Here is a 15,998-nt window from a genome sequence, read left to right on the forward strand (position 1 = left end):
TTTCCCAAAACTGTCACTTAGGGATGAAAACAAAACCTCATATATTGCCAATATAATTATAACTCACACACTGAATCCTCTACAATATCACAGAGTATGGAAACTTATTACAGTTGATTATTTAAAATATTTAGTTTCATAAATCCCTTTTTATTTCATAAATCAACATTTTCCCTTTGGGATAAAAACAAAACTTCCCATTGTACCAATATATTTACACTGCAGCTATCTCACACAATGACCCCTCAACAATATCACAAGGTATGGGGAGGTTTTGCTCTGGAATAAAAATAAAAAAAAAACATTTTCCAACAATTTTACATAGAATTAACAAAATGTCTCCAAGATATTTACACTGCGTTTGTTTCACATGCTGACCCCTCTACACTCTTTCACACTATGGAACGTTTTTAAAAGTTTTTAAAAAATATTTGATCCAAAATATCAATCAAATTTTAAAAATTACAATTTCCAACATATTTATATAGGATTCAAATAAAAATCTTCAAATGTAATAATATATTTATTGTGGAGATGTATCACACACTGACCAGTCTACAGTATCAAAACATTTTACTGTGAATTGACAATGTAATTGTTGTTTGTATTGACCTGAATGGATGTTTTTTACACGGCTACAATGTACAAGTTTTACAATCCATACTTATGTTTTCTTTTTAATTGCAATCTCAGGTATATTTTGACAACCTCGGTGATACCCATTTAAAACACGATGAGCATTAAACCATCAATTCTCCACAGTAAATGAGTCTACACATGCAGTACACAGGGAATATTACATTGTCTAGGTCTGCTGCTGCTTCTCTTGTTTTTGTTGAAAAATGTCTAATTTGTTGTTCTTTGAAACCTTTTGCAATATGTGATCTTAGTTGTGCTTGTTCATATGTGCGTGTTGTTGGACTTTTACCAAATGCAAGACTTGCTGCAAATGCAATTGTGTATGCTCCACAATCACTTGCATTTTTTTGTTTCTGAACATCTTTTACATTCATTTTGAATTTATCATTTACAAACATTCATCCAAGATATCTGTAAAATTTCTTTAGAATCAAGACCACTGTACAAGCTGTTGTACAGATCGTTTAGAACATGAAATGTTTCTTATCATAACCCAGTGATTGTCATGAACATATATTATTTGAATTAAATTGTTTTTTGGGGAACCCACCAGTTCACCATTAATCACTGCAGCCAGTACTACAGTGCTCTGTAACCCATCAATATGTGGACATTGCCAATTAAATAATGTGCTACATCGATGTGATCACAAGATAGCCATTTTGCCCGATGTAAGTCTCGCCAGTGTTGTTTTGACAAGTGCTGCAATCCTTCAAATTCAAATGTTCGTCTGCTTCATTTTGTTCCATACAGGACCTCTGTAATTTTGTAACTGCAAATTAAAAAAAAAATGTTATTTACTATCAAGAAGGGGCTTATAGATTGCCGCCACACAACAGACATCCATTATAATACTTGCCTGAAGCATATTCCCCACAAAAATGTATTTGTAATTAAGTTGTTATCTATCTCATGCTTTTTGTGTAGTATATAAGATGCAAAATGGCTTTGGGTTTAATTTATAAAAGCTGAGTCTGTACTAAACAATGGCACTGCAAATATCATGTTACATCTTTATTATGCTTCTCATTGAATACAATTATCTGAAATTCAAAAATAATATTGAGTTGTTTAAATATGCAATCATATTTTCTTTTACACTACACATATAATGTCACTGTTATTATGAATAACACAGTTTATATATACTTAATATGCTAAAACACATCATTAAAGGCAACGTAAAGTCAAAATTAAACTGTCATGATTCAGGTAGAACATGCAAATATAAACAAGTTTCCAATTTACTTCTGTTATCAAATTTGCTTTGTTCTCTTGGTATCTTTTATTGAAGAATAAAATGAGGTAGGCTCAAAAGAGCTCAGGAGTGTGCATGTGTCTTTAGTAGTCTATGGCAACAGTGTTTTGAAACATTGTATAACAAAGCTACAAATAATGAGATAGCTGCAGTGAAAATTTATTGGCACAATGGGAGATTTTTTTTAATTCCTATGTGAAATTGTTGGAAAGTGACTATCGGCTAGATTACGAGTTGTGCATTTTGAGCTGTGCGTTGCTAACTTGCAGTTTTTTCTCACCGCTCACTTCCCTGCAGCGCTGGTATTACGGGTTTTTATCAACCCGGCGTTAAAAGGCAAGAAGTGAGCGTAGAGCAAGATTGAGCTCCATACCGCACTCCAATACCAGTGCTGCTTAAGTGAGCGGTGAGCTGGTTATACATGCTTGTGCACGATTTTCCCATAGACATCAATGGGGAGAGCCGGCTGAGAAAAAGTCTAACACCTGCAATAAAGCAGCGTAAAGCTCAGTAATGCAGCCCCATTGATTCCTATGGATGAAGACTTCTGCCCGTCTGGAGGACCACTTCTGCCCGTCTGGAGGACCACTTTTGCCGGCTTTGTTGAGGACATCTTGCCGCTTGGATGAAGTCTTCTCCCGGTAAGTGAATCTTCGAGGGTTAGTGTTAGGATTTTTTAAGGGTATATTGGGTGGGTTTATTTGCCCATCTAAATGCCCTTTTCAGGGCAATGGGGAGCTTAGGTTTTTTTAGTTAGGTTTTTATTTGGGGGGTTGGTTGTGTGGGTGGTGGGTTTTACTGTTGGGAGGGTTATTTGTTTTGTTTTTTTACAGGTAAAAGAGCTGATTTCTTTATGGCAATGCCTCGCAAAAGGCCCTTTTAAGGGCTATTGGTAGTTTAGTTTAGGCTAGGGTTTTTTTTTATTTTGGTTGGGCTTTTTTTATTTTAATAGGGCTATTTGATTAGGTGTAATTAGTTTAAAGATCTTGTAATTTGTTTTTTATTTTCTGTAATTTAGTGTTTGTTTTTTTGGTAATTTAGCTAATTTTATTTAATTTATTTAACCCCTTAACGACCGAGGACGTGCAGGGTACGTCCTCTAAAAAAATACCCTTAACGACCAAGGACGTACCCTGCACGTCCTCGGTGTGGAAAGCAGCTGGAAGCGATCCTGCTCGCTTCCAGCTGCTTTCCGGTTATTGCAGTGATGCCTCGATATCGAGGCATCCTGCAATAACCCTTAGTAGCCACCCGATGCAGAGAGAGCCACTCTGTGGCCCTCTCTGCACCGGATATCTATGGCTTCCATCGTTGGTGGGTGGGAGCGTGTGTGGGAGGCGGGTGGCGGCCATCGATGGCCCAGATGATGTGGAGGGGGGCGGGATCGTGGGCGGGGATGCCCGGACACGCGCACGGACGCGCACTCGTGCACGGGGAGGCGGGGGCGGGCGCGTGCACGGGGAGGGAGCGGGAGGGAACCGCTACATTACAGAAAATAAGTAAATTAAAAATGTAAAAAAAAGGGAAAAAAAGGTCATCAGTGAATGTTGGGTGCTCTGTGGAGGGAGGGAAGCTACACTACAGAAAAAAAATGGGTGAAAAATAAAATAAAACCATTTTTTTTCTGCAAACTGGGTACTGGCAGACAGCTGCCAGTACCCAAGATGGCCCCCAGTAAGGCAGAGGGGGAGGGTTAGAGAGCTGTTTGGGGGGGATCAGGGAGGTTGGGGGCTATGGGGAGATTCTACAAAGCAGCATATGTAAATATGCCCCAAAAAAAAAAAAAAAAAAAAAAAAAACTTTTATTTTAGTACTGGCAGACTTTCTGCCAGTACTTAAGATGGCAGGGACAATTGTGGGGTGGGGGAGGGAAGGAAGCTGTTTGGGAGGGATCAGGGGGTGTGATGTGTCAGGTGGGAGGTTGATCTCTACTCTAAAGCTAAAATTAACCCTGCAAGCTCCCTACAAACTACCTAATTAACCCCTTCACTGCTAGCCATAATACATGTGTGATGCGCAGCAGCATTTAGCTGCCTTCTAATTACCAAAAAGCAACGCCAAAGTCATATATGTCTGCTATTTCTGAACAAAGGGGATCCCAGAGAAGCATTTACAACCATTTGTGCCATAATTGCACAAGCTGTTTGTAAATAATTTCAGTGAGAAACCTAAAATTGTGAAAAAATTAAAGTTTTTTTTTATTTGATCGCATTTGCCGGTGAAATGGTGGTATGAAATATACCAAAATGGGCCTAGATCAATACTTGGGGTTCTCTACTACACTACACTAAAGCTAAAATTAACCCTAAAAGCTCCCTACATGCTCCCTAATTAACCCCTTCACTGCTGGGCATAATACACGTGTGGTGCGCAGTGGCATTTAGCAGTCTTCTAATTACCAAAAAGCAAAGCCAAAGCCATATATCTCTGCTATTTATGAACAAAGGGGATCCAAGAGAAGCATTTACAACCATTTATTTCATAATTGCATAACTTGTTTGTAAATAATTTCAGTGAGAAACCTAAAGTTTGTGAAAAAATTTGTGAGAAAGTGAACAATTTTTTTTATTTGATCGCATTTGGCGGTGAAATGGTGGCATGAAATATACTAAAATGGGCCTAGATCAATACTTTGGGATGTCTTCTAAAAAAAAATATACACATGTCAATGGATATTCAGGGATTCCTGAAAGATAGCAGTGTCCCAACATAACTAGCGCTAATTTTGAAAAAAAAGTGGTTTGGAAATAGCAAAGTGCTACTTGTATTTATGGCCCTATAACTTGCAAAAACAGCAAAAAACATGTTAACATTGGGTATTTCTAAACTCAGGGCAAAATTTAGAAACTATTTAGCATGGGTGTTTTTTGGTGGTTGTAGATGTGTAACAGATTTTGGGGGTCAAAGTTAGAAAAGGTGTGTTTTTTTCCATTTTTTCCTCATATTTTATAAATTTTTTTATAGTAAATTATAGGATATGATGAAAATAATGGTATCTTTAGAAAGTCTATTTAATGGCGAGAAAAACGGTATATAATATGTGTGGGTACAGTAAATGAGTAAGAGGAAAATTACAGCTAAACACAAACGCCGCAAAAATGTAAAAATAGCCTTGGTCCCAAACGGACAGAAAATGGAAAAGTGCTGTGGTCATTAAGGGGTTAATTGTATTTAATGTAGGGAATTTATTTAATTGTAGTTCAGTGTTAGGTGTTATTGTAACTTAGGTTAGGTTTTATTTTACAGGTCAATTTGTATTTATTTTAGCTAGGTAGTTATTAAATAGCTAATAACTATTTAGTAACTATTCTTCCTAGTTAAAATAAATACAAACTTGCCAGTAAAATAAAAATAAACCCTAAGCTAGCTACAATGTAACTATTAGTTATATTGTAGCTAGCTTAGGGTTTATTTTATAGGTAAGTATTTAGTTTTAAATAGGAATAATTTAGTTAATGATAGTAATTTGTATTTAGATTTATTTAAATTATATTTAAGTTAGGGGGTGTTAGGATTAGACTTAGGTTTAAAGGGTTAATAAATTTAGAATAGTGGCAGCGACGTTGGGGATGGCAGATTAGGGGTTAATAAGTATAATGTAGGTGGCGGCGATGTTGGGGGCAGCAGATTAGGGGTTAATAATATTTAACTAGTGTTTGCGAGACGGGAGTGCGGTGGTTTAGGGGTTAATATGTTTATTATAGTGGCGGCGATGTCCGGAGCGGCAGATTAGGGGTTAAAAATTTTATTATAGTGTTTGCGATGCGGGAGGGCCTCGGTTTAGGAGTTAATAGGTAGTTTATGGGTGTTAGTGTACTTTTTAGCACTTTAGTTATGAGTTTTATGCTACAGCTTTGTAGCGTAAAACTCATAACTACTGACTTTAAAATGCGTTAGGAATCTTGGCGGTAGAGGCTGTACCGCTCACTTTTTGGCCTCCCAGGCAAACTCGTTATACCAGCGCTATGGAAGTCCCATAGAAAAAAACCTTTATGAAATTTACGTAAGTTGATTTTCGGGAAGGCCAAAAAAGTGTGCGGTACACCAGGTACCTGCAAGACTCGTAATAGCAGCGGGCGTAAAAAAGCAGCGTTAGGACCTGTTAACGCTGCTTTTTTACCTTAACGCACAACTCGTAATCTAGCCGTAAGTTTGCAATATGAGTGACATTTGGGGACCAAGATTTTTAAAATTGCACAGTAAAAAGTCCCCATACTATGTGATATTGTAGAGGGGCCTCTGTGTGAGATAGCTGCAGTAAAAATGTATTGGCGCAATGGTAGATTTGTTTTTAACCCTTAGCGAAGTGCTGGAAAAAACAATTTTTTGCAATTTGAACGACATTTGGGGCACAAGATTTTTCAAATACCACAGTAAAAAGTCCCTATACTTTATGATATCGTAGAGGGGTCATTATGCGAGATAGCTGAGGTGAAAAATGATTGGCAAAATGCGAGATTTTGTTTTTAACCCTTGGTGAAGTGCTGGAAAATTACTATTTTTGCCATTTGAGTGATATTTGGGGCACAATATTTTTCAAATTTTATTTATTGTGTGAGATAAAAGTGAAAGCAAAATGAAAGGAATATTATAGCGCCAAGAGAGCAAAAAATGAAATGCACAGACTTCCTCTAAAATCTCCTAATCAGATTCTAAACAATATGGGCTATAAGAAGAGGGCTAAATTGCATATATAACATTTATTACATAAAACATAAACATATATAGATACGCATATTTATAGCATTGTATTTAATTAAAAAATTATCAGAGGGATGCCAATGATACAAATGAAAAATAAAAAATATATATAGAAAGTAGAAAAATGTCCGATAAGATTTGCCAATAATCACCGAGATTACGAGTTTTGCGGTAACAGGGGTGCGTTGCTAACGAGCATTTTTTTTTCAACGCTCCCTTAAGACAACGCTGGTATTACAGGTTTTTTTAAACCCGGCATTAGCCGCAAAAAGGTGAGCGTAGAGCAAAATTTAGCTCCACATCTCAGCTCAATACCAGCGTTGCTTACGGTAGCGGTGAGCTTGCAAAACGTGCTCGTACACGATTTCCCCATAGGAATCAATGGGGCAGATCGGGCTGAAAAAAAACCTAACACATGCAAAAAAGCAGCGTAAAGCTCCTAACGCAGCCCCATTGATTCCTATGGGGAAACAAAAGTTATGTCTACACCTAACACCCTAACATGAACCCAGACTCTAAACACCCCTAATCTTAAACTTATTAACCCCTAATCTGCCGCCCCGACATCGTCGCCACCTGCATTATATTATTAACCCCTAATCTGCTGCTCCGGACACCGCCGCCACCTACATTATACTTATGAACCCCTAATCTGCTGCTCCCAACATCCCCGAACCCTACATTATATTTATTAACCCCTACTCTGCCCCCCCAACGTCGCCGCAACCTACCTACAATTATTAACCCCTAATCTGCCGCCCCCATCGTCGCCGCTACTATATTAAATTTAATAACCCCTAAACCTAAGTCTAACCCTAACACCCCCTAATTTAAATATAATTTAAATAAATCTAAAGAAAATAACTACAATTAAATAAATTAATCCTATTTAAAATGAAATACTTACCTATAAAATAAACCCTAAGCTAGCTACAATATAACTAATAGTTACATTTGTATCTATCTTAGGGTTTATATTTATTTTACAGGCAACTTTGTATTTATTTTAACTAGGTACAATAGTTATTAAATAGTTATTAACTATTTAATAACTTCCTAGTTAAAATAAATACAAATATACCTGTAAAATAAATCCTAACCAAAATTACAATTACACCTAACACTACACTATCATTAAATTAATTACCTAAACTAACTACAATTAAATACAATTAAATTAAATAAACTAAAGTACAAAAACAAACAAACACTAAATTACAGAAAATAAAAAAATAATTACAAGAATTTTAAACTAATTACACCTAATCTAATCCCCCTAATAAAATAAAAAATCCCCCCAAAAATAATAAAATTCCCTACCCTATACTAAATTACAAATAGCCCTTAAAAGGGCTTTTTGCAGGGCATTGCCCCAAAGTAATCAGCTCTTTTACCTGTAAAAAAAAATACAATACCCCCCCAACATTAAAACCCACCACCCACACACCCAACCCTACTCTAAAACCCACCCAACCCCCCTTAATAAAACCTAACACTACCCCCTTGAAGATCACCCTACCTTGAGCCATCTTCAGCCGTCTTCACCCAGCCGGGCACAAGTGGTCCTCCAGAGGGGCAGAAGTCTTCATCCGATCCGGGCAGAAGAGGACCTCCAGACGAGCAGAAGTCTTCATCCAGGCGGCATCTTCTATCTTCATCCATCCGGAGCGGAGCGGGTCCATCTTGAAGCCAGCTGACGCGGAGCATCCTCTTCTTCCGACGACTCCCGACGAATGAAGGTTCCTTTAAATGATGTCATCCAAGATGGTGTCCCTTGAATTCCGATTGGCTGATAGGATTCTATCAGCCAATCGGAATTAAGGTAGAAAAAATCCTATTGGCTAGTTAAAATAAATACAAAGTTGCCTGTAAAATAAATATAAACCCTAAGATAGATACAAATGTAACTATTAGTTATATTGTAGCTATCTTATGGTTTATTTTACAGGTAAGTATTTCGTTTTAAATAGGAATAATTTATTTAATTGTAGTAATTTAATTTAGTTTTATTTAAATTATATTTAAGTTAGGGGAGTGTTAGACTTAGGTTTAGACTTAGGGGTTAATAAATTTAATATAGTAGTGGCGATGTTGGGGTCGGCAGATTAGGGGTTAATAAATGTAGGTAGGTGTCGACGATGTTAGGGACGGCAGATTAGGGGTTAATAAAATTTAACTAGTGTTTGCGAGGCGGGAGTGCGGCGGTTTAGGGGTTAATATATTTATTAAAGTGGCGGCGATGTCCAGTCGGCAGATTAGGGGTTAAAAATGTATTTAAGTGTTTCCGATGTGGGGGGGGGGGGAGCTCGGTTTAGGGGTTAATAGGTAGTTTATGGGTGTTAGTGTACTTTTTATCACTTTAGTTAAGAGTTTTATTTTACGGCGTTAGCCCATAAAACTCTTAACTACTGACTTTTAAATGCGGTAGGAGTCTTGACAGGAGAGGCTGTACCGCTCACTTCTTCCAAGACTCGTAATACCAGCATTAGGCAAATCCCATTAAAAAGATAGGGGGATTTGCGGTAAGGGGATTTGCGGTATGCTCGAGTCGCGGAAAAAAAGTGAGCGTTACACCTGTAACTGCCAGACTCGTAATACCAGCGGGCGTTAAAAAGCAGCGTTGGGACCTCTCAAAGCTGCTTTTTAAGGCTAACGCAAGACTCGTAATCTCGCCGAATGTGAGGAAAAAAAAGTGTCCAAATACAAAAATATAAAAAATATATAGTTGGAAAGTCAATGGGAAAAAAAGTAATAACTCAGTATTTTTTGCAAAGTTATTGGCTTAATGGGAGATTTTGTCTTTTATCCGTAGTGAAATGCTGGAAAATTACTATTTCCTTCTTAATATAAGGAGATTCCACGGCTTCATTCCTTACTGTTTTACTGTTGGGAAATACTGAACCTGGCCGCCAGGAAGAGGCAAAGACACCCCAGCCAAAGGCTTTAAATACCTCTCTCACTTTTCCCATCCCACAGTCATTCTTTGCCTTTCGTCACAGGAGGATGGCAGAGAAGTGTCAGAAGATTTTGGAGTTGTTCCTCAGGAGAGGTATATGCCCTTTGATATGGAACTGGAGTTTTAAGTAGTCTTATCAGCCTCTCAGTGAGAGCATTGATGAAAGTTAGAGTCTGGAGATGCAGGGAGAGTCTTCCTGCAAACCCATCCAGACTGCCTGCTAACAGCTCCTTAAGCATCCAGTGTTGATGAGTTTCACTGTCTGCTTTTTCTTCACTCAAGTCCATGTCAGGAGCGATGCTACAAGACTGTCACACTTGAGAGACTGTGTTTCTGTTCCACAGCACGGATTCTGGTAAGATTGTTTCAATTTTTACTTATGTTGAAAACGCTGAAGACAGAACCACAGTGTGGCTCCTTTCATCTTAATAGAATTATGGGTTAATATCTTCTGAGGGAGGTTATTGAACAGTGGGGATTAATCAAATGTAATATTTTGATTTTATGCTGTAACTGAACATATAGGTTTTTACTTTCACTTTGAACGCTTGGCGCGTTTTTTTCTCATAGCAGGGGCGGTCCTGCCTTGCGCACCACTTGACCGGGTGTGGTCACACTTTCGTTTTCTCTTTCTTGACCGAGCTAGCTGTCGGAGAAGACACTTGTTTCTCTGTTTGCCTTGGTCTAGGAGGTGGTAAGTGCCCCAGTCATTGGGAGTATAAAGGTGCCGTTTTGTGAGAAATAAAAAGATAATTTATTCTGTGTCCTACTGTTGTTAGCGCAAGCTATGGAGGATTCTGATATGCTTGAGGGTACTCCCTCTATTCCTAATAGTAATAAATGTCTATATTGTCAGGAGACCCTGGTGTGCCTGCCCTCTCAACTATGTTCCATATGCATCAACAAGATTATTATGTGTAAGAAGGTTAACCCCTTTAGTACTACTGAGCCATCCACCTCTGAGGACTCGCTGTCCCGTGAGGTGCATACCCATCAGTCATCTACATTGTCACATTGTCACATGCAGCTTCCCATAGCACGTCTGATCATCCGTCTGGAGGGAGCCTTTTACCATCGTACTTTACTGCGCAGTTACAAACGGCGGTGTCTGAGGCTCTTAGTACTTTACCTTGTCCTGCCAAGCACAAGCAAAAGGTTAAACATAGCTCTCTGGTCCAGGGGACATCCAGTGATTTATTAGATTTGTCTGCTTTTCAAGTATCCCAGGATGGGTCACACTTTAAATCTTTAGAGGGTTTAATTTTTTTACTGCGGAGGAGCCAGCCTTTAGAATTAAAATTGAACACTTAAGTTTTCTTCTAAATGAGGTTCTGTCGACATTAGAGGTTCCAGGGGCCAAGTTGCCTGATGAATCTTTGATCCCTAAATTAGATAGGGTGTACGAGGACAGGGTAGCACAGCTAACTTTTCCTGTACCTGTAAAAATGGCAAACATTATTAAAAATGAGTGGGATAGAATTGGATCTTTCTTTTCCCCTTCGTCTGACTTTAAAAAATGATTCCCGGACTCTCAGCTGCAGTTGTGAGGTTCCGTCCCTAAGGTGGATGGCGCTATCTCCACGTTAGCTAAGTGTACTACTATCCCTCTTGAGGATAGCTCGTCATTCAGAGAGCCGATGGATAAGAAGATAGAAACTTTTTTCAGGAAAATGTTTCAGCATACGGGATATTTATTTCAACTGACAGCGGTTGCCTCTTGATGTTATCCAAGAAAGAATTAAAGCTTTGAGAATTGCTAATTCTTTTATCTGTGATGCAAACATGCAGATTATTCGCCTGAATGCTAAAATCTCTGGTTTCTCAGTACAGACCCGTCGGGCGCTCTGGCGTCTAAGGACATGACTTCTGCTGCTAGACTACTTTTCCTCCCCTTTAAGGGAAATATTTTATTTGGTCCAGGCCTGGACTCCATTATCTCCACGGTTACAGGGGGGAAAGGGTGCCTTCCTACTGCAGGATAAGAAGAACAAATCTAAGGCACAAGGATATAATTTTCGGTCCTTTCGTTCTGAAAAGTCCCAATGTCAGCAGTCCTCCTCTAAGCCCGGTCAAACCAAGAGCACTTGGATGCCGGCTCAATTCTTGAATAAATCCAAGCAGAACAAGAAGCCACCTAGAACAAGTAGGCATCAAGGGGGGGCCCCCAATCTGGCGCTGGATCGTGTAGGGGGCAGACTGTCGCTGTTTTCAGGCACTTGGTTCAGGGACGTGCAGGATCCGTGGGTCCTGAAGGTCATAGCTCAGGGATACAAGATAGGTTTCAAATCTCATCCACCCAAGGGCAGATTTCTCCTCTCAAGCCTGTCTTTAAAAGCAGAAAAGAGGTAAGCCTTTCTAGGGTGCGTGCGGGATCTGCCCTCCTTAGGGGTCATTGTCCTGGTTCCTATCGCAGAAAGAGGTTTGGGATACTATTCAAACCTGTTCGTGGTCCCAAAGAAGGAGGGAACTTTCCGCCCGATTCTGGATCTAAAGGGCTTAAACAAGTTTCTAAATATCCCCTCGTTCAAGATGGAGACAATCCTTCCAGTCCATCCTTCCTCTAGTTCAGGAAGGACAGTTCATGACCAATATAGATCTGAAGGATGCCTACCTTCACATTCCAATCCACAGGGACCACTTCCAGTTCAAAAGGCTTGCGTTCCTGGATCAGCATTTCCAGTTCATTGCACTTCCATTTGGTCTAGCTACTGCTCCAAGAATCTTCACGAAGGTTCTAGGGGCTCTCCTGGCCGTCGCCAGAACCTAAGTTATAGCAGTAGCTCCCTACTTGGACGACATTCAGGTTTAAGCACCATCCTTTTGTTTGGCGGAGGATCATTCTGTATTTCTTCTCTCCCTTCTTCAATCACATGGATGAAAGATAAACTTAGAGAAGAGTTCTCTTATTCCAAGCACCAGGGTAGAATTCCTGGGTACTATGATAGACTCAATATCCATGAGGATATTTCTAACCGACCAGAGACGTTGCAAGCTAACTTCGGCATGTCTTGCCCTCCGGATCTCCTTAAGGCCATCTGTGGCTCAGTGTATGGAGGTAATTGGTCTCATGGTGTCAAGCATGGACATAGTTCCCTTTGACAGGTTCCGTCTCAGACCATTACAGCTGTGCATGCTGAGACAGTGGAACGGCGATCATTTGGATCTGTCTCAACAGATTTGCCTAGACAGCCGGTCTAGAGAATCGCTCTCTTGGTGGCTCTGTCCAGATCATCTATCCCGTGGGACATACTTTGTAAGACCATCCTGGGAGATTGTGACTACGGACGCGAGTCTATCAGGATGGGAGCTGTTTGGGATGCCAAGAAGGCACAGGGCCTGTGGTCTCAGGAGGAATGCTGCCTTCCTATCAACATTCTGAAGGCTTGGGTTCTTCTGGGTTCGTCCCGGTTTATCAGATTCCAAATCAGACAATATAACCTCAGTGGCTTACATCAACCATCAGGGGGGGAACGAGAAGCTCCCTAGAAATGAGGGAAGTATCTAAGATTCTGGAGTGGGCGGAGGCCCACAGATGTTCGCTGTCAGCGATCCACATTCCAGGTGTGGACAACTGGGTAACGAAATTTCTCAGCAGACAATCCTTTCATCCAGGGGAATGGTCTCTCCATTCCGAAGTGTTTGCAGAGATATGCAACATGTGGGGGACGCCAGAGATAGAACTCATGGCATCTCTTCTCAATACCAAGCTACCCAGATATGGGTTGAGGTCCAGGGATCCTCAGGCGGAGCTAATAGATGCATTAGCGGTGCCTTGGAGGTTCAGTCTAATCTAACTTTTTCTGCCATTACCACTCCTTCCTCGGGTAGTGGCCCACATCAAGCAGGAGCACGCGTCAGTAATACTGATTGCTCCATCGTGTCCGTGAAGGACGTGGTTCGCGGATCTAGTGAGGATGTCCTCTTCTCCTCCATCGAAGTTACCTTGTCGCAGGGATCTGCTGGAACAGGGTCCTTTTGTTCATCAAAATCTAGATTCTCTGAGGCTGACTGTGTGGAGATTGAACACTTAGTCCTTGCCAAGAGAGGGTTTTCTGAGAGAGTTATTGATACTCTCATTCAAGCTCGTAAGCCGGTTACTCGTCGCATCGATCATAAGGTGTGAAGAACCTACTTATTCTGGTGTGAAGAGCGTGGATTTCCTTGGCATAAAGTTAAGGTTGCCAGGATTCTATTGTTTCTCCAGGATGGTCCTGAGAAGGGTCTTTCGGCCAGTTCCCTGAGGGGACAGATTTCGGTCTTGTCTGTTTTAATGCACAAGAGGCTCTTTGAGCTTCCAGATGTTCAGTGTTTTGTTAAGGCTCTGATTAGGATCAGACCTGTGTTCAGATTTTCGGCTCCCCCTTGGAGTGTGAATCTGGTTCCTAAGGTTTTTCAACGGGCTCCGTTTGAGTCTATGCATGAAATTGACATTAAGTTGCTGTCCCGGAAGGTTCTTTTTCTACTGGCTATTGCTTCTGCGTGCAGAGTATCTGAAATTGCCGCCTTGCAATGTGAGCCTCCTTATCTGGTGTTCCATTCGGATAAGGCAGTCCTACGTACTAAGTTAGGGTTTCTCCCTAAAGTCGTGTCAGACCGCAACATCAATCAAGAGATTATGGTCCCTTCTTTGTGTCCTAATCCTTCTTCTTCGAAGGAACGTTTACTTATAAATTTGGACGTGGTTCGTGCCTTGAAGTTTTAACTTCAGGCTACTAAGGATTTTAGACAAACTTCTTCCTTGTTTGTGGCATATTCTAGGAAGAGTAAGGGTCAGAAGGTCTCTTCAACTTCCTTATCTTTTTGGTTGAGGAGTCTTATCCGCTTAGCTTATGAGACAGCGGGACCGCCTCATAGAATTACGGCTCATTCTACTAGAGCAATGACTTCCTCTTGGGCCCTTAAGAACGAGGCCTCTATGGATCATACTTGTAAGGCGGCTACCTGGTCCTCCTTACACACTTTTCTTAAATTTTACAAGTTTGATGTTTTTGTTTCAGCTGAAGCAGCCTTCGGGAGAAAGGTTTTGCAGGCTGTGGTGTCCTCAGATTAGGGTCCGTCTTTATTTGTGTCCCTCCCATTATCATTCAGTGTCCTCTAGACTCTAGAGCTTAGGTATAAGTTTCCCAGCAGTAAGGAATAAAGTCATGGACTATCCTTATATTAAGAAGCAAAACATAAATTATGCTTACCAGATAATTTCATTTCCTTCTGTATAAGGAGAGTCCACGGCTCCCGTCCGTGTTTCTCCGATGGGCGGCCCCCTAAATTTATATTTCTCTTTTGGCACCTTTTATACCCTGATATTTATCCTACTGTTCCTTGTTCCCTCTGCAGAATGACTGGGGGATGGGGGAAGTGGGAGAGGTATTTAAGCCTTTGGCTGGGGTGTCTTTGCCTCCTCATGGTGGCCAGGTTTAGTATTTCCCAACAGTAAGGAATGAAGCCGTGGACTCTCCTTATACAGAAGAAAATGAAATTATATGGTAAGCATACTTTATGTTTTTTGCAATTTGAGTGACATTTAGGGCCCAATATTTTTTAAATTCTACAGTAAAAAGTCCTCATAATTTGTGATATTGTAGAGTGGTCATTGTGTGAGATAGCAAAAGTGAAATTTTTAGGCACAATGGAGATTTTGTTTTAACCATTCACTACCGGGACTTTCAGAGAAAACTTCCCTAAAATACTGGAGAATTTTTTTAGTATTTTTGCTTTCACCCCCTTTAAACAGAAATGGAGCCTTATTTTTTTTTTACCTGTCAAAACTATATATATATATTTTTTAAGTAGACAACCCAAGGTACTGATCTAAGCCCATTTTGGTGTATTCTTTTTTTAACGTTTTCACAAACTTTCAGGTAGATTACGAGTCTTGAGTTATGAGCTGTGCGGTGCTAACGTGCATTTTTTTCTCACCTCTCAGTTCCCTGCAGCGCTGGTATTACGGGTTTTTACAAACCCGGCGTTAACAGGCAAGAAGTGAGCGTAAAGCAAAATTGTGCTCCATACCGCACTCCAATACCAGCGCTGCTTAAGTCAGCGGTGAGCTGGTTGTACATGCTCGTGCACGATTTCCCCATAGACATCAATGCGGAGAGCCGGCTGAGAAAAAGTCTAACACCTGCCAAAAAGCAGGGTAAAACTCAGTAACGCAGCCCCATTGATTCCTATGGGGAAACACATTTTATGTTTACACCTAACACCCTAACATGAACCCCAAGTCTAAACACCCCTAATCTTACACGTATTAACCCCTAATCTGCCGCCCCAAAATCGCCGACACCTGCATTATACTTATTAACCCCTAATCTGCTGCTCCGGACATCGCCGCTACCTATAGTATACTTATGAACCCCTAATCTGCTGCCCCCAACATCGCCGACACCTACATTATATTTATTAACCCCTAATCTCCCTCCCCCAATGTCGCTGCAACCTACCTAC

The 15,998-nt window shown here is 40.4% G+C and overlaps 1 long non-coding RNA gene across 1 annotated transcript in view; it reads right to left on the reverse strand.

The window, feature by feature from the left end:
- Positions 1–510: 510 nt before the first annotated feature.
- LOC128648079 (uncharacterized) overlaps positions 511–15,998 on the reverse strand; it is a 39,489-nt gene continuing 24,001 nt past the window's right edge. Inside the window, exon 2 of the long non-coding RNA XR_008400501.1 lies at positions 511–1,411. This is a non-coding gene — a long non-coding RNA (uncharacterized LOC128648079). The remainder of the gene's footprint in view (positions 1,412–15,998) is intronic.

This window comes from Bombina bombina, chromosome 2 (genome assembly GCF_027579735.1).
Source record: "Bombina bombina isolate aBomBom1 chromosome 2, aBomBom1.pri, whole genome shotgun sequence".
Taxonomy (NCBI): Eukaryota; Metazoa; Chordata; class Amphibia; order Anura; family Bombinatoridae; genus Bombina; species Bombina bombina.